The sequence below is a fragment of the Rhinopithecus bieti genome, unplaced genomic scaffold (genome assembly GCF_001698545.2).
Source record: "Rhinopithecus bieti isolate Rb0 unplaced genomic scaffold, ASM169854v2 scaffold_8307, whole genome shotgun sequence".
NCBI lineage: Eukaryota > Metazoa > Chordata > Mammalia > Primates > Cercopithecidae > Rhinopithecus > Rhinopithecus bieti.
This window is the reverse complement of record NW_016806443.1, coordinates 3,932,295-3,950,580: the sequence shown is the minus strand read 5'-3', so window position 1 is coordinate 3,950,580 and position 18,286 is coordinate 3,932,295. Positions and strand designations below refer to the sequence as shown.

The 18,286-nt window shown below is 39.0% G+C and overlaps 1 long non-coding RNA gene across 1 annotated transcript in view; it reads left to right on the top strand.

The window, feature by feature from the left end:
* Positions 1-769: 769 nt before the first annotated feature.
* The window catches only part of LOC108532452 (uncharacterized), a 30,218-nt gene continuing 12,701 nt past the window's right edge, over positions 770-18,286 (top strand). Inside the window, exon 1 of the long non-coding RNA XR_001886451.1 lies at positions 770-891. This is a non-coding gene — a long non-coding RNA (uncharacterized LOC108532452). The remainder of the gene's footprint in view (positions 892-18,286) is intronic.

The window sequence follows — 18,286 nt, the reverse complement described above, 5'->3', positions numbered from 1 at the left end:
AATTATTGATTCTGAGCAAAGGGTTGTGGGAACCTCCAATTTGTAGCCAAGATGGACAGAAGTATGGATCCACTACTTGTAATTGACATCTGATGGGGTATAGCAGCAGTACTGTGGGACTAAACCCTTAACCTGATGTCTGCACTAACTCCAGGTAATTAGTGTCATAATTAAATTCTAGGAGAGCCAGTTGTTATCCAGAGAATCAGAGAATTGCTTGGTATGGAAAACACAGATTTTTTGTTGGAAGTGAACTGTTGTACAAGAGTGAAGAGAGGAAAAGAGTAATTTGGTTTTCCTATTTGGTAATAATTAGCTATATTATTATACAGTAAACAGTTAACTTAGCAGGCTTGAGTGGTTCTGTGCATTCCAGAGAAAGGACTGACCCTTGACCAGCTCCCAGTAGATAACATCTGAGACTTGGAGTATCCTGCCTAATGAGGGTATTGTGTATGTTTGAGGCCTTGGACCATACTGTATCAGTTGACCAGGTAGTTTATACTAACAGTGTGACATATGGTGAACACCTGTTTTTGTATGCCTGAGGCCCTGGACCATACTATATCAGTTTGACTTCTGGGGAGCTAAAGACTAAGTCACTAAAGTCAGTCATGTGAGTGCTGCACATCTCTATGTCTGACTCCCAATAAAAACCATAGACACATGACTCAGGTCAGTGTCCCTGGCAGGCAATACTTTCCCCATATTGTCATGCATTGTGCTAATAGAATTAAGTACACTCCTATTTGACTCTTTCTAGTGAACTGAGCTGGAAGATGATCCTGGAGACTGCCAACACAACTAAAATGAAATGTGCCAACATTTAGAAGAACTTCATGACTCAGTGAACCAATAGTTTCCAAATGACTAATGAATGATGCTACAAAGGTATGCATGGATAAAAGATCCAAAATGCAAAATAAGCTCATAGATTTGTATGTAGCACAGTATTAAAAGTTTATCAATATGGTTTCAGATTCTACTTTGCAACTAACCTCTAAGAAACTACTGCCATATGTTGAGTTTTAGCATGGTGTTAAAGAAATAATCCACAATTACCTAAAAAGGATATTAACTTACTCTTCCCTGTTCTGACTATGTATCTTTGTGAAGTCACCTTTACTTCATATTCTTCATCATATTCTTCATCCGAGCCAACATATTACAAAAGAGTGAATGCAGAAGCAAATATGAGAATCCAGCTATCTTCTATTAAGCTACAGGTTAATGAGATTTGCAAAATAAAAGCAATTTCACTATTCCCATTAAACTATTTCCTTTTCTAGAAATATATTTTATAAAAGTATATTATGTTAACAGAGTGTAGTTTTATTATTTTAAAATTAATTAATAAATATTTTAAATTTTCTCAAATTTAAACCTAAATACAGCAATTAGTGATAGATGCAACACATGAAAAAGTTCTTATCATCCTCAATACTTTTTAAAGTATATGGGAGTCTTGATGACAAAACGTTTGAGAACCACTGGCATTGTGGTCAGGTATATTTTCTCCTGCTTCTCCTAGGTTTCTAGCACTTTCCTGTTTAGCGGGGCCTGAATAAGGAAAAGGATTTATTCCTTATTTAACTTGCTCTGGTGCAGTCATTTATTGTTTCTCCCTCTTTCTCTAACTAACACTGATCATTCTTTAACAGTTTCTGTATAGCACGTATCTGAATGCTCATTCTCTCTTGGAGTGCCTTGTTGATTTTACTTTGAAGAATGCAGGATATACAATGTTAAGAACCAAGGAAAATACTCTTTCCATGTCTCTTTATTTGGGGACACATGGCCTTTCTGATCTGTTTATTTGTGCTTGTCCATATGTCTGTCCTGCCTGTCTCTTCCTTCTTCTGTTTTATCTACTTTTGGCCCAAACTTGGCTACCCCTCTTTATCTTTATAAACGTAGTCTCTTTAAACCATAATTTCCAACTTTAACTCCCACCCTGGACTATATCCTATATACTGTTTCTTCTGAGGTCTCCTTGCCCAGAAGAAAAGCCTCTTGGAAGAGTTAATAGCTAGCTGACTGAAGCCTAACTAAATGCTCAGGTCCACTTGACTCTGGGTACACACATGTTCCCTTGCAGGGAAGTTGATGTATATGCCAACAGCTCCACTGCTTCCCAAAACCAGGAATAACCAAAGTTCTTTTTTTTTTCTTTACTTTTCCCCCTGAAGCTGTTCTCAATCTCTTAGGTGATTCTTCAAGAACCCCCCATCCTCCACCACCCCACACCACCCCATACTGGGGGACATAAACCTATATGGAACAGGAGTTGTTAAGAAGGATAGTCATCCTTACCTTTGTTATTCAAGGGGCACTTTGGTTTAAGCATGAATGGGATAAGAATTTGGGGGGAATGTAATAATTTAAAGCAATGCCATTATTATGGGAAGGAGCTGTGGGAGTTGAGAAGAACATGGTTGTTTGTAAAGGGACTAAGACGGCCGGGCGCGGTGGCTCAAGCCTGTAATCCCAGCACTTTGGGAGGCCGAGACGGGCGGATCACAAAGTCAGGAGATCGAGACCATCCTGGCTAACACTGTGAAACCCGTCTCTACTAAAAAACAATACAAAAAAAACTAGCCGGGCGATGTGGCAGGCGCCTGTAGTCCCAGCTACTCGGGAGGCTAAGGCAGGAGAATGGCATAAACCTGGGAGGCGGAGCTTGCAGTGAGCTGAGATCCGGCCACTGCACTCCAGCCTGGGCGACAGAGCGAGACTCCGTCTCAAAAAAAAAAAAAAAAAAAAAAAAAAAGGGACTAAGACTCTCCACAGGAGATGAAGTATTTTAATTGGTGGTATCATCAGCATAAATACATGTAGAATTTCAAGTGGAGGACATACAGTGAGATGTGTCTGACCCTCTGCTTCCCATCATGGCTTGAACTTTTTCGGATTTTTATTTTTTTGCAGGAGGGATTCCTCTTGACTAAAAGGGGGTCTACTCAATCTGTTGAGGGGTGTAAGATTTTATTTTTCATTTTTATTCCAACTCCCCATTGATACTGCTTCTAGCTAAGCTTTTATTTTGTCCCATATCGATACTGGGGTGGTATGCTGCCTGCTCTAGTTTCATCATATTCCTCAGTGAGACCCCTATGGCCAAGGAAATTGGAGTTAAAAGACTTACAGCCAATTAAATGTTTTAGGCCAGACAGGAATGGAGGTGGGCAGACACTTAATAACCCAAATTGTCCCTTATAATCTTATGTGATAAACCCTGGGCCTGGAGAAATTGAATAGTTTTAAATTCTGGAGGTAAAATAAAACAAAGAATTAACAACATTTCAAACAAAGATGTCATATGCCTTGCCTAGTTTTGAGAATGACATGAAAGGATGCTCACAGGTAGCTAAACATTTAAATTATTTACTATCAAGCACAGAATACATTATATTAATTCAGATAGAAGCAAAACTATTAAGTGAATACAAGCTTTTTGTGTTTCATGAAAGCAGTTTACTTTGATTGTTCCCTTTGCCTATGTCTAGAGATGAGGCTTTGGTTAACTTGAGTTTGTTGTCAGATACTGGCAGGAGTTGGTGTCTCCTCTAGATAAGATATGTGTACCCAGGAATCAAAGCCCTGTAATTTAACAGCACAAGGATTAGTAATAGCACCTGATAAAGGCTTATTATTCAAAGGGCTGGAGGCTAGAGGTGGTAATACTTGAGTCCATGATCTGACTGGAAGCTGTAAAATATTTTACAGTTTTGGTGACTAATTTTTTTTTTTTTTTTTTTTTTTTTTTTTGAGACGGAGTCTTGCTCTGCTGCCCAGGCTGGAGTGCAGTGGCCGGATCTCAGCTCACTGCAAGCTCCGCCTCCCGGGTTTACGCCATTCTCCTGCCTCAGCCTCCCAAGTAGCTGGGACTACAGGCGCCCGCCTCATCGCCCGGCTAGTTTTTTGTATTTTTAGTAGAGACAGGGTTTCACCGTATTAGCCAGGATGGTCTCGATCTCCTGACTTTGTGATCCGCCCGTCTCGGCCTCCCAAAGTGCTGGGATTACAGGCTTGAGCCACCGCACCTGGCTTGGTGACTAATTTTTATAGCTTTGATAAACCCCAGCAACAATCCAGAGACTTAAACTAGAATTTGATTCTGAGGGTACTTTAACACGTTAAAAGACCCAAAATATTTGATTGATATGGAACCACAGGTTATTGTAAACAATAGTTACTCATTTATCTGAAGTGATAATGCCCTATACGGTGTGATTACCTCTCTTCTTGGGAAGCACACTTAAATAACCTGGAAGGTAAAATTATGAAGAGAAAAATAATACTTAACAGTACTCAAATTTAATCAGACATGAGAAATGTGTATTCAAGTTTATGAGTATAGCAGGGGAACATAAAAGTTTTCTGGTTACTCTGAAATTTTGACACATCAAGAAAACTAAGAGTACAGAATTATTACAGTGGAGGTACACATTGCTTTTGTAGATCTCAAAGATAAAATATTACAGCATTAGGCCCTAGCAGTAGTTAAAACTAGAGGAAGAAAAGTTACAGGAGCTGACAAAAAAGCTGAAAGAGAGAGATGTCATCTCAGATCTTCTCAAGTGCAGAAAGAGCTGAAAGCAGCAAAACATAACAGTTGAATTTCTGAGATAGGAATCTGAGTTTTCAAAAGAAACAGGTTGTAGAATTGAAAACTAAAATTTCACTATAATTTCATTAAGAGCAAATCAATACCTCAAGAAAATATTGTTTTAACATAGGGAAACATTATTTAGAAAGACTAGTATAAATCATCCCCTTTTAATTACAGCTAACTTAATCACACACAAAATTCCTTTCATATATTCCCCTGTGTGAATAATACCATGACTTATATAGACCATCTATGACATGCTTTGACTTTCTGACTTGTCCTATACTCTTAAATAACCAGTCATTCTAATCTATGACCAGAATTTACCATCTAAGGACTTTTCTCATATAAAATTACTCTTTTTTTATAATCTTCCTTATCAAAAATACATCTTCACATCCATAACTTTCTTTACATACCCCTCTCTTGCTTACTGTCTCCTTTTTACCCAGTTTCATAAATGATCTTTTGAAGTCCATAATTTGAATAAACCTTTTGATATCTTTTGAATTAGGCAAAATTATTCTTTTTCTCAATAAGAACACATATTTTTTGGTACATTTTATATAAACCTAGGAAGGAAGAATTCCTGAATTTCCCACAGATACTAGCATTTTATAGATGAGATTCATTCCATAATTCCTAAAAACATGTATCCCCACATAATAACCCTTTCTTATGGTAAAAGACACAGACATTCAATAAGCATCCAAAGTGATTTTAAGGTTTTTAAATCAGGAATTCACTTATGAGCTTTAATCTCATTATATTTACCTAATAATCATTATTATTTTCTGATCATTTATTGAAATTTCATATGAAAACTGTGATATTAGACAAAGCTTGATATCATTTAAAGTTATTTCCTGGCTAATCATTTTTAAGGTCTGAACATTAGGTAAACACATAAATAAGAATCAAAATGAACACACAGGCATTTTGCTGATAACTCAGATAATCTGATATTTTCATTGCACCAACAATCTTATATTGGTCTTTATACAATTCTGGAGACATTTCTACTCTTATCAATAATTTTAAAACCAACTTTATCTACCACAGATTTATGTGAAATTGAAAAGCATTTGGACTTGCTTAATTTATGAGTACTCATTTACTTATAATCCAACTTGATAGCATGCTAGACACAACACATAGCACAATACATGTAAATACACATAAACATATCTAAACACATATACACATGCACAAAAAGAGCCAATAACTTTTACCTCAAAATTCTAGTCATAAGATAGCAATATAAATTCACCACTTTATAGAAGTTAGCTGGATTTAAATTATTTCTGACAAGATTGACAGCTGTCTACATGGTTAAAATTTGTTTGCTCTGATAGGTAATCCAAGGAAAGATGTAGATGATAATTTGGTTAAAGTAGTCTTTATGACAGTTTTGATTTAAAAAACACTTTTTGTTTCTCTTTTACTCTTCAGTTTCAGAAGAGGAGGAAATTATTATAAATGGAAGGAAGAAAAGAGAAGGAGAGAAAGGAGGGGGATTAGGGGGATAAAGGGTAACTTTCCATTTGTTTCTTTAAGAAGGAGAAATAGAGCCACTCTAACCTGACTAAGGTGCCCCCGGGTGGAACTTTAACTCACAGTTCTGCACAAACAAGACCAATTGGAGTAGAATAATAGAGGACAGAAGAAAAGGAAAGGGAAAGGAAGGGAAAAGGTGATCCCATAGCAGCAAATGTGAATGAGGAAAGAGAGGGAAGAGGTAAAGAGCATTGCTCAAGGGGTACCTTTGATGGCCCCAAGTTGCCAAAGAACTCACCCAGCAGTGGAGACACCAAAGAAAGTGTTCATGTCACCACTTGTCTGCTGCTGCAGGAAGTCATCTGTCAAGTCAGGGCTCCAGGACTCCAGAAAAATGGGCTCAAGCAAGGAAGCTCCTTTGGCACTTTCAGTTTGAGCAGAGGGAGAAACAGAGACAAGAAGAGACCTGTAGCTAGCCATTGCAGAAAAAGGGAAGTTCTGACTTTAGGAAAGACTAGAAGAGGTTGATGAGGAGGGTGGAATAAGAAAAATGACAAAGAACAAAAGGTGGTTCAGCCTCTAATAAGAACATAACAAATTTGAGACTGGCTGCTGATGCAATCACCCTACACAAATCCAGGATCCCCCACAAATCTATTTATGCCAAATGCCACAAGATACAGAGCATCCAGGAGTCATCCAATGAGGGTCCCCACAACAACTATCAAAAATGCTGGAGCACCTGGGGGTGGCCATCTGTGAACCCTAAAGGCACACAACTGGGAGTATAGAACAGTGTGACTCTGGCATCTCAGAGTCAGAACAATGGGGGACATTTCAAAATAACAAATAATTCAAAACAAACAAGAGAAGTGTCCAGCCTTACACAGAATATAAAAAGAAAAGCCCAATATCTAAAGCAAAGACTGCAAATGCAATAACAAAATAATCATAAGCATGCATTTATGCACTAAGAGTGGAACAAAATGTCCGATCACTGGAAACTAAAGAGAAAACATCTGAGAGAAAGGGCAACAAGGCAGATTACAAAGGATATGGCCAGTCAGGTGTTCTCCCATCCCAGGAACCCAGATAATGGGAAACAATGAATTGATTACCAGGCCAGAGGATCATTCCTATTTCCTGGTTCACCTGAAAAGGTAAAGGGGAAGAAAAGAGAGTAAAAGAGAAATCAGTTAAAGGAAGAGAGTGATAGCAATGGGGAACAAAGGGGACACTCACCTGTCTGTGGAGGCCAAATGGTTCTGATTGATTTTAATTTGGAGTCTGGGTGAGGGTGTCACTCAGGTCCCTGTGGCTTGTTAGCCCTTTCATGGTCATCATGAAGTTATCCCAAACCCTAGAATTGGGGCTCTGCTTAGGAGGGTAATTGGCTTTGCCCAGCGAAGTATTAAAGAGTGAGCTGACAGAGCAGTGAAAGAAAATTATTAGAGCCACAGAGTACAGGGAAATGGCTGCTCTTTCCATAGAAAAAAATAATAATAGCAGCAGTCCTCATGGATGGCCGGCTATATTTATGGCTATTCCTTAATTATGTGATAAATAATGGGCAGATTATTCAAGAGTTTTTGGAAAAAGGGGTGGAGATTTCCTGGAACCAAAAATTTCTTGCCTTTTTAACCATACAAGGTAACTTCTGGATATTGCCATGACATTTGTAAACTGTCATGGTACTGATGGCAGTTTCTTTTAACATGTCAATTCATCACAGTTAGCATATAATGAGCAGTGAGGCCAACTAGAGGTTGCTTTTCTTGTCATCTTGGCTTCAACTGGAATTGACCACTTGTTTTTTTGCATCTTGCTTTGATCAGATCCTGTTTTGTTCAGTGGGGTCTTGTGACTGGTGCTTGGGGAACAAGTCCTGCTGATCTGCCTACGTAGGAAGGTGCATTGGAGGTGGTTGAGTCTAGCAGAGTGGATTCTGCTAACTTCTAGGAAATCCAAGGGGAGGTGCATGACTGCAGTTGTTTGCTCTCCCTTTAGAATATAAGGTGCTTAAATTTTCTTTGGCCTTGCCTTTGGGTCTTACCAGCCAATTCCCAGGAAGTGTCATTTGACATTCTGTTATATATTCAGGTATCTGAGTGGACACTCCAATGAGTTAAATGATTTTGAATGGTGGAATATATATATAATTATATTATATATTATATATACATATATATGTATTATATATACATATAATTATGATATACATATAATTTCTGATATATATATATATATATATATAAATAAATCAAAAAAAATTAGAGTGATTCTGGCACTCTAACTAGATTGTTGATAGGCTTTAAATTCTTCCAAAGAGTAAAATATTATTATTTTAGGTAAATGTAACGAATAGTTGTAGAACATTTGCAAAAGGAGTGAGCTATAGTTTTTGCCTCAAGAAGCTTGTTTAGTGAAAATATATATCATTAGTTTACCCAGCTGAAGCATGTTACACAAGTTAAAATAGAGAACCAGAAAACTAGAGGAAAGAAATAAATTTTAGCTGGTATGCTAGGAAAATACTTCAGGTGGGAAATTTGAGCCTAACTTGGGAGAAAAAGATTTAACCAGGTCAATGTAGTGGTTGGACTATAATTAAGTCCAACAAAACAAAGAAAGAAAAAACGATACCTGTTGGGCAAATGTATGAGGGCACATACTGGGAAGACACGTATCAGGGGTCAATAGAGTGAGGTAAGGAAGAGTTAGGTAGGTGGAATGGGAACGGGTTTGGGCAGAGGATGAGGCTCTCAGGCATATAGGTTAGACTAGCATGCTGATGGAGCACACTTCCCAGCCATCTGAAGGAAGTACATCACTGTGACATAAATTACTTAGTAATAAACAGAGCTTTTTAAATAAATTTCATACCAGTTATGTACTACAGTAAAAAAAATACCATAGGGCCACATAGAGATCAATTTTTTTAAGTGGTGCATGCATTTGGGCCTTTCAGCCTTTTTTTCCTCATTAAAAAGGGCAGGAATAAATCTTTTCCCTTTCAGTAATTTATTTTGTTATTAAAAATTATAAAATCATATGGCACTAACTTTCACAGACACTCTGTGTACCAGTTTTCTCATTTTCTCTCCCCAAGAATGCAAATTTTACTGGTCCTGTGAAAGTCAACTAGTGGAATTACAAATAACAATTCTAGATAGAAAAACAGAAAGTAGCAAATTTCAGACTTATTAACTATAGTCATGAAATCATCAAAAAGGATGTTGGTTGCCAAAATATATAATTTTCTCAACTTGTGTTAAGGCAAGTTTTTTTTTTTTTTTTTTTTTTTTCTCCCCGTTGTTGTTGTTGAGACAAAGTCTCACTCTGTCGCCCAGACTGGAGTGCTTTGGCTCAAACTCATCTCACTGCAACCTCTGCCTCCTGGGTTCAAGCAATTCTCATGCCTCAACCTCCCCTCTAGCTGGGAGTACAGGCATGTACCACCACACCCAGCTGATTTTTATATTTTTAGTAGAGACTGGGTTTCACTATGTTGGCCAGGCTGGTCTTGAACTCTTGGCCTCAAGTAGTCCACCGGCCTCAGCCTCCCATAGTGCTGGGATTATAGGCGTGAGCCCCCATGCCTAGTTAAGGCAACTTTTTCCCTAAGACATCAAGTTTACCTCTGGCAAGTTTGACTCACATTGCTCCAGACTTGGGAAAGGTAAATGAAGGTCACCCTATCTGTTTTGATTAATAAAGATTAATAATAATCATCTGGGGTAGGTTGGAGTAAGGGGTTGCTAGGGCCAGGATACCGACAGAGATGGCCTCCCAGATAACAGGAAGGTTGATCCTAGGAAAAAAAAATCGTGGAACAGATTTGGGGTGTGATGGGGCCCATGTTAAGAATTCAAAAGGTACATATGGGGAAAGGACTGCAGACCAAGGTAGTTCTGTGGCAGGATTTCTAATAATGTACCTGAAACTAAACATCAAATAACTTTACCTTGCACTAACAAATAATAACATAAAATGAAATTGTAAAGAAGCTAACTAACTTCTTGTCATCCACTGACAATCCCAGAATAAACAAATACCAATTCTCGTTTCTGAGATCACTTCTGTAACTACATCAGAGAGTACAAGAGAAATAGAAACCACCTTACAAATTAAAGGAGGGAATTTTCATATTTCCCATCTCAAATTCTTTAATTACATTTACATGATGGTTATTTAAAATATTTATAAAGTTCCTACAAATAATTTTGGATGATAGTCAAATAAATTGAAATATTTATGCCTTCTTTGGCTTACATTTGAACCTTCTTTATAGATTTGTTTATGTTACTGATTACTTATTAAAGGCAGCAATTCTAGCAGTATACTTGGGATGCTCCCTTCTAGACTTTGATTAAATTTTCATTTTTGGCCAGGTGCAGTGGCTCATGCCTGTGATCCCAGTACTCTTGGAGGCTGGGATGGAAGGAATGTTTGAGCTTAGGAGGTCGAGGCCAGCCTGGGCAACATAGCAAGACCCTGTATCTACAAAATAAAACAAGAAAATTTTCTCTTTTTTAAAATCCTTTTGGATTTAGTTTTAATTAGCAAGGTTTTTAGAGAAGTCCAAAGTGTCTGACATAAAAAGGAAAGTGCTATAGTAGTAATTCATCAAGGGATATCTAAAATCTTTCTAGATATAGTAGGTAATAATCGTTTCATGTTAAATACACATAAATATGAAATTCATTTGCTCTTGGCATCAGCAAAATGGCAGCTAATTCTGAAATTCAGTAAACCCATGTAGTAAAAGTTAGCTGTGATTAGGCAAAACAGGTTGATTTCTCTTCCTCTCCTAGCTGAAGTAGTAGTTGACCCACTGTACTGGCCTATTATGACCTGAGATAACAATCCAGTTGCCATTCAACTGAACGTTTCCCGAGGTCAGAGACTTTGTCTGCTTGTATAATAATTCCTGCATTTCCAGTCCCTAGAATAGTGCCTGAGTTTTAGTAAGTGCTCATTACGTATATGTTTAACATTTAAATAAATACAAAAGCCTTTCTCATTTTTGTTTTCTCTTCCAACCCAATGTAAAACTTCCTAAGAAGGTGAATGGTATAGGTTGTTTTCTTACTTTGAGTTTTGTAAACAAATACAAAATACACATAAGCCAGTTAGTTTTCTAAAAGGGCTTAGAATTAGCACAAAAAGGTTTCTTTACTTACTAATTTTTTTAAATTTATCTACTGTGAGCAGACTTTTGATTAAGTGCTAGAAATTTAAAGATGTGCCCTGAGCTTTGTCTTTCCGTGGAGAAGAATGATATAAATAATCACTATTCTGGCTGATTGTAGAAAAAGGCATCGAGCAAGCAAAGAAAAGAAACTGGCTAATGGGTTTTTTGAGTTAGACGAGGCTTCCTGGAACAGGTATAATCTGTGTGGGTCTTGCATGATGAGACAGAGCTGTTAAATCCCTTATTTAAATTAGTTGAACACACATACCTCATATAATCTTGAGAAGTGGGGATCTTCATATCTATCTTCTCTATCAAAACCACCTTGATCCCATGTAAATGGGTTTAGAAAAAGAAAGAATTCTACCAAATATCAAAGATACATTATTTTAGCATCCTAAGAAAATAGCAAACACCAAATCATTTGCTTCTTTAAAAATATGGTAAGAGTCTACTATAAAAGTTATTATAGGTAAAGTTGGCAGGCTCATAGATGAAATGTGCCTCTAAAATGTGATTTCAAAATAATATAAGAACATTAGAAAAGAATTAAACCTCCAAGATGTTAGGCTCGACCCTCTCTATTGGTGTCATAATACATTTCTGTTACCCTGAACTTTTTTCTTTGATAGTGAGAATACTGTAGAGAATTTAGCTTCTAGGAAAACAGCTTCCTCTTAATAAATTAAATGGTGAATGCCCTTTCTGATTCATAGTTAACATCTGTTACCCATAATTAATTTTCATCATGAATAAAACAAGCACACTATCAGCAAAAAGTGAGCCAGTCTGGTACATTTTACAGAGAAGGTGGGTGAACAGAAGATTTTTCATTTTGTTATCTTTCTCAGGATAAAATAATTCAAAGAGTCCTCTGACTGTTGAAAGAGTTCCTCCTCAGCAATGTGTCTGCTTTACCTGATGATCACAGATCTCTCACTCTCTTATAGTAGCTAACTTTGAAGAGAACTATATATGGTTTCAGTAGCTTCAATGGAACTTTCTTCCTTTGCACTAAGTACATTCACTTATGGTTTATCATTTTCACTCCGGATCACTTGAAAATTTAGACATAATAGAACTATTAATGGAATTCTGGGTCAAATGGTATTTTCTCCTCCTACCTTGATCTGTACCTTATTTTTAACATCAAAAAAATTACATAGTTTTTGTTTTAAAAAATGAGAAGGATTGATAGTAAAAGGAAAAGTAGGGAGAAGTGAGGTCTGTGAAGAAATTTTTTTCCTACTATTTTGCTTTTGACTGTCTTGCCAAATTACTTTTAGTTAGCAAGACTGGTTGTGCTGCTCAAAAATTCTGATTTAATGTGTATTTTACAATTGTTTTCACTGGGAAGACACAGCTCAAAGATGCCGGCAGGAACTCCCAAGTTAAAAAAAGTGAAAAAAAGAAGAAAAAGAATAACACAATAATACTTGAAGCTTTTGCAAATTAGCATAAAACTTGTTAAAATTTCATAGCATTTCTTTGTAGGAGATTTTATTTAAACAATAATATTCAGCTGTGGTGTGGGCATCTTACAGAAAGTCTTTTTTTCCCCCCAAAGAAGCTGGGGGCAAGATTAACCAAACCTGGTAAAACTGAGTTAGTTAGAATTGTAGAAGACCAAAGAAAAGCAAGATGCCTAGTAAAAGAAAGGAGTTTGGTAGGAGGAGAAGTAAAAGAGATTTAATTATCGAGGCTAGAATCACAAAAGAAAAATGTAATTGTGTTAGACTGGATCTTCTAAGAGCGGACACCAAGGTAGGATTAACCATGCCAACGTTTTATTAGAGGAAACAACTGCTAGGTGGTTATGCTAACATGAAGGAAGCCTGAGAAGGCTGGATGAGTTTTTAGACCACAATGCAAATCTGTGTGGAGAAGACAGAAGGAAGGTTGGGTGGAAACATCTTTGACTGCAGTTTAGGAATGTTTGGCAAGGTAGTCGAGTTGTCCTCAAGTCAGTTAAATGTCAGAGGAGTCCTACTGCTGTTAGCCAGTTATTCGGTGCCTCTTCCAGAGTGGACAGTGGATGCTTTCTGTTTTGCTTTGTTTTCATTTGTTTTTTGTTTTTTAAAGTGCAGTAGCATGATCTAGGCTCACTGCTACCTCTGTCTCCTGGGTTCAAGCAATTCTCCTGCCTCAGGCTCCAGAGTAGCTGGGTTTATAGGCACCTACCACTGAGAGGTGAAGCCATCTGGGCTTCTGGGTCAGGTGGGGACTTGGAGAACTTTTCTACGTAGCTAAAGGGATTGTAAACACACCAATCAGCGCTCTGTAAAATGGACCGATCAGCAGGACATGAGTGGGGCCAAATAGGGGAATAAAAGCTGGCCACCTGAGCCAGCAGCGGCAACCCACTCTGGTCCCCTTCCATGCTGTGGAAGCTTTGTTCTTTCGCTCTTCACAATAAATCTTACTGCTGCTCACTGTTTGGGTCCGCACTACTTTTATGAGCTGTAACACTCACTGGGACGGTCTGTGGCTTCACTCCTGAAGTCAGCAAGACCACGCACCCACTGGGAGGAACAACTCCGAACGTGCCGCCTTTAAGAGCTGTAACACTCACTGCGAAGGTCTGCGGCTTCACTCCTGAAGTCAGGCGAGACCACAAACCCACCGGAAGGAAGAAACTTTGGACACATCTGAACATCTAAGGAACAAACTCCAGACACACCATCTTTAAGAACTGTAACACTGACTGCAAGACTCTGCAGCTTCATTCTTGAAGTCAGCGAGACCAAGAATCCACTGGAAGGAACCAATTCCGGACATACCATCACATGTGACTAATTTTTGTATTTTTAGTAGAGATGGGGTTTCACCATGTTGGCCAGGCTGGTCTTGAACTCTTGGCCTCAAGTGATCCATCCACCTCAGTCTCCCAAACTGCTGGGATTACAGGCGTGAGCCACCACATTAGCCACAGAGTAGGTGCTTTTTGATGGACATTCATGTGTGATATAAAAGTCATCCTCTTGGTGCCCACTCACATTTGTCAATTCACATGTCTCTAGCCCAGAATTTTTTGTCTTTGATCTTTTGGTCCTTTTCCTTTTATGATCCTTACCGGAGTAGATAGCCAGGCCATTGACCACTGCCTAGGAATCTCTATCTATATTCCCACTTGGGGTCACTTTCCCTTCTACAGACCCACTCATTAGTCATTCCTCCAGTTCCCAAACACATAAATAGAATAGGACTGGACTTTAGCCATCACCCTACTTGTCCCCTAGCAGTCCCCATTCTAATTGTGAGCCACAGTGGTGCTTTGGATCCCCCAGGTCAAAGTAAACTCAGACACTGTGTCCAATAATCCTGAAAATTTTTTGTTATTTCTCTTTTTCCCCAGTGGACATTCATTCAATAAGGAGGTTCCTTTGTGGAAAGGTTGAGGAATTGTCATGGTGTAAGCTTGTTGTGGTCTTACAGGGTCCTTTCTCCTAGGGATCCAGGTACCTCTTTAGTCTTGGTTCATATCTGGAAACTAAGTGAAGGATTATAATTTTGTATTTGCATGATCACCTTCACTCCCTTTGGCTCTCCATTCCTCCTTCTCGTCCTCCTCCTCTCTTCCTCCTCCTCCTTCTGTTCCTTCTTCTTCCTTTTTGTTATATGTGTTAACTGTCTTATTAGTGCCTGCCTATTTTGCTCTTACTGCCACAATATCTTGCAGGTTAACTTTTTTGACTATACCTCTGACCTTGCACATCTTCCTGGTAATTATGACCTCCTGGCTTTTGGAAGTTGTATTACTTAAGGTTCTGTAGAAGGACAGAACTAATAGGAGATACACACACACACACACACACACACACACACACACACACACACACACAAAGGGGAGTTTACTAAGTATTAACTCACATGATCACAAGGTCCCACAATAGGCCGTCTGCAAGCTGAGGAGCAAGGAGAGCCAGTTCAAGTCCCAAAACTGAAGAACTTGGAGTCCAATGTTCAGGGGCAGGAAGTATCCAGCATGGTAGAAAAATGTAGGCTGGGAGGCTAAGCCAGTCTAGCCTTTTCACATTTTTCTGCCTGCTTTATATCCTGGCCATTCTGGCAGCTGATTCGATGGTGCCCACACAGATTAGGGGTGAGTCTGCCTTTCCCAGCCCACTGACTCAAGTGTTAATCTCCTTTGGCAACACCCTCACAGACACACCCTGGATCAATACTTTGCCTCCTTCAATTCAATCAAGTTGACACTTAGTATTAGCCATCACAGAAGTCAAGCCCTATCATCTGGCCTTGATTATATCAGAGGGCCCATTGTACATACAAATGAACCCAGCTTTGTGACCTAACATTGTAGATCTTGAAACCTGCTGTATCCTGCAGAGGATAACTACCGCAAAACTTCTTAGTGTTGCTGGTGCCATCTCGCCTGTGTATTTTGATGGTTTTGGTGAATGCATTGTCCTTTGGGTCCTCCTATGGAACATCATCCTTTGGCGAATCTTGCCTTATTTAGTACTTCCATTCCAGCATGTCCACTTCCCTATGCCTTTTTATTCCTTCCTCTACCTTCTGCCAAGGCAAGAAAGGCATTTTTGCTACACTGTGAGTTAGCCATCATTTTTTCCCCAAGCTTCTAAAAGCCATTCCAGGATCAAGATCTTCGTGTCCTTTTGGGTCATATGTCTTAAGAAAATGTCCTCAAGTCAGTGTATTCCTGTTTATCCAGTTTTATATTCTGGCCTCTTAATCAAGTACATCTACAATCCAATCCCAGGAGTACTCTTCTGGTGCCTACCAGTGCATGTGGCTATATAAATAATTTTTTTTTGCAACTTTTGAAGTGTATATTTCTCCTTTATATTCCCCCTCATCCCAATCAGACCCAGGAAGTCCCTAGCAGGACTTTTCATGGAATTTAATCCTAATTGTTTGCCTGGCAAGCTGGAATGGAGGTTGGAGGTGGGAGGCAGCTCTTGAGCCACCTGTTGCCTTGTTGAGGAGCAATTTCTTCAGCATTTGCTAGCACAGTGGAAATGCTAGCTTTGTCTGAGAATGTGTGGGCCATCTCTGCAATCCTATACAGTTCAACTTTGATTGCTGAATAAACATTTACAAAGGCCTTCCATCTAGATGTCCTTGTCCCATGTTTTGGGAACCCAGATTTCTCCCACTGGGTCTTTTCTCTTTACATAACAAACGTGTCTCAACTGAGCATTCAAATGTCTCTGGAGCTCTGCAGTACTAACAATTAGGTTTTCAGTTTGCCACTCAACTGTGTCTGCCCTTTCACTGCAGGAGAGAGAAGCATCTTTGTAAGCTACCATGACATCTCTTGGGCTCCCACACTTAGACATTATGTGTTTGTTATTAGCCCTCTACCTCTCATTATCTTTCTGCATGGCATCAATTCAACTTTACAGTAATCATCCAACTTGGCTGTCTTCGTAGATATTGTTTCTATAACTTTCAAATGTCTGCATTTTTGCATCTGGCACAGAAATCTCCTCCACAGGTACTTTTGCTTAGAACACCAGTAGTGACATCTTTAGCAAATATTCTGCCATGGTGTGTCAGTGGCTACCTGCACCCCACTTGCCAACCAGGATAGGGTCTTCTTCATCTGCCAGGTGGGGGATGAAACAGTCCTAAATCTTCATGTCACTGCTGGTCTTCTTTGGCCACTCCTGGTATCATTTGTTAGTCTAGGTCCTCTGAGAAGTAGATGCCACATTGTGATGAAATGTGAAAGAATTTTGTTAGGGAGAAAACCTGTGTGTGAAAATATGGAGAAAGCCAGGAAAGGCTGGGAGAACCTTGAGACTTCAATGAAAAATCTGACCAAGTGTAGGTGAGAAGGGTAGGCAGAAGTGTCCTGGTCAGCTGTGTTATCTACTGAGGTTCTTCAAGGCCATCAGAGAGTCCTCAGGCAAAAACCTATGTCTCCTAGCATCTGACCTGCCTTAGAATCTCTGCAGCAATCAGTCATTGATTGGCTGGGAGAAGCTCCTGGACACAGCATGTCCTAAGCCCAAATGTGGTGGTGGATTTCCAAAAATAGCAGTTGGAGCTCCCTCTTGGTCAATCTTGATTCCTGTTGTTGGAGGTCTGTGACTTACATTCTCATGTCTACTCCAACTGACAAAGGAAAATGTAAGATATTTATAAGATGAGGCCCTACTCCAGTGTTCACACTTAGGAAATTTACGGCACGGTGGCTCACACCTGTAATACCAGCACTTTGGGAGACAGAGGCAGGTGGATCATGAGGTCAGGAGATCGAGACCATCCTGGCTAACACAGTGAAACCCCGTCTCTACTAAAAAATACAAAAAATTAGCTGGGCGTGGTGGCAGGCGCCTGTAGTCCCAGCTACTTGGGAGGGTGAGGCAGGAGAACGGGGTGAACCCAGGAGGCGGAGCTTGCAGTGAGCCGAGATCACGCCACTGCACCCCAGCCTGGGCGACAGAGCGAGACTCCATTTCAAACAAAACAAAACAAAACAAAACAAAACAAACAAAGCAGGAGAAGGTGGAGAAAGTGCTTTTTTGTTGTGAGGGAATCCACTATAAGAAATAATTTGTTTCGCTATGATTTGATACTGAAACAGGCTTTCATTGAAGATTTTGGCATTGTTAAGCCTGAACCTCTCTATAGAATGTTAATTTAACCAAATATTGAGCTAATATAGGGGTAGAGAGGGTCATATGGTATAGATCTTGTCCCAAAGATGTCGTCACATAAACCCATACCATTTGGCCATATTTAGAGAAAGTTAAACAGGTCTCTCTTTAACTGCAGTGATTCTCTGAGTCTTTAATATTCAAAGAGGTATTATGCAAATTATACTACTGTAGGATAATTAAGAATATGATATTGGCCAGAATTTCAGTGATGTAATATTTATAAATTGCTGAAAGTTATATTGAGCTTTTTGTCCTTGTCAAATAGACTTTTCAGTAAATCTAGTTTGAGAAATGTTAGTGTGGAAAATAATCTCCCAGAGTGGCTTTGAAATG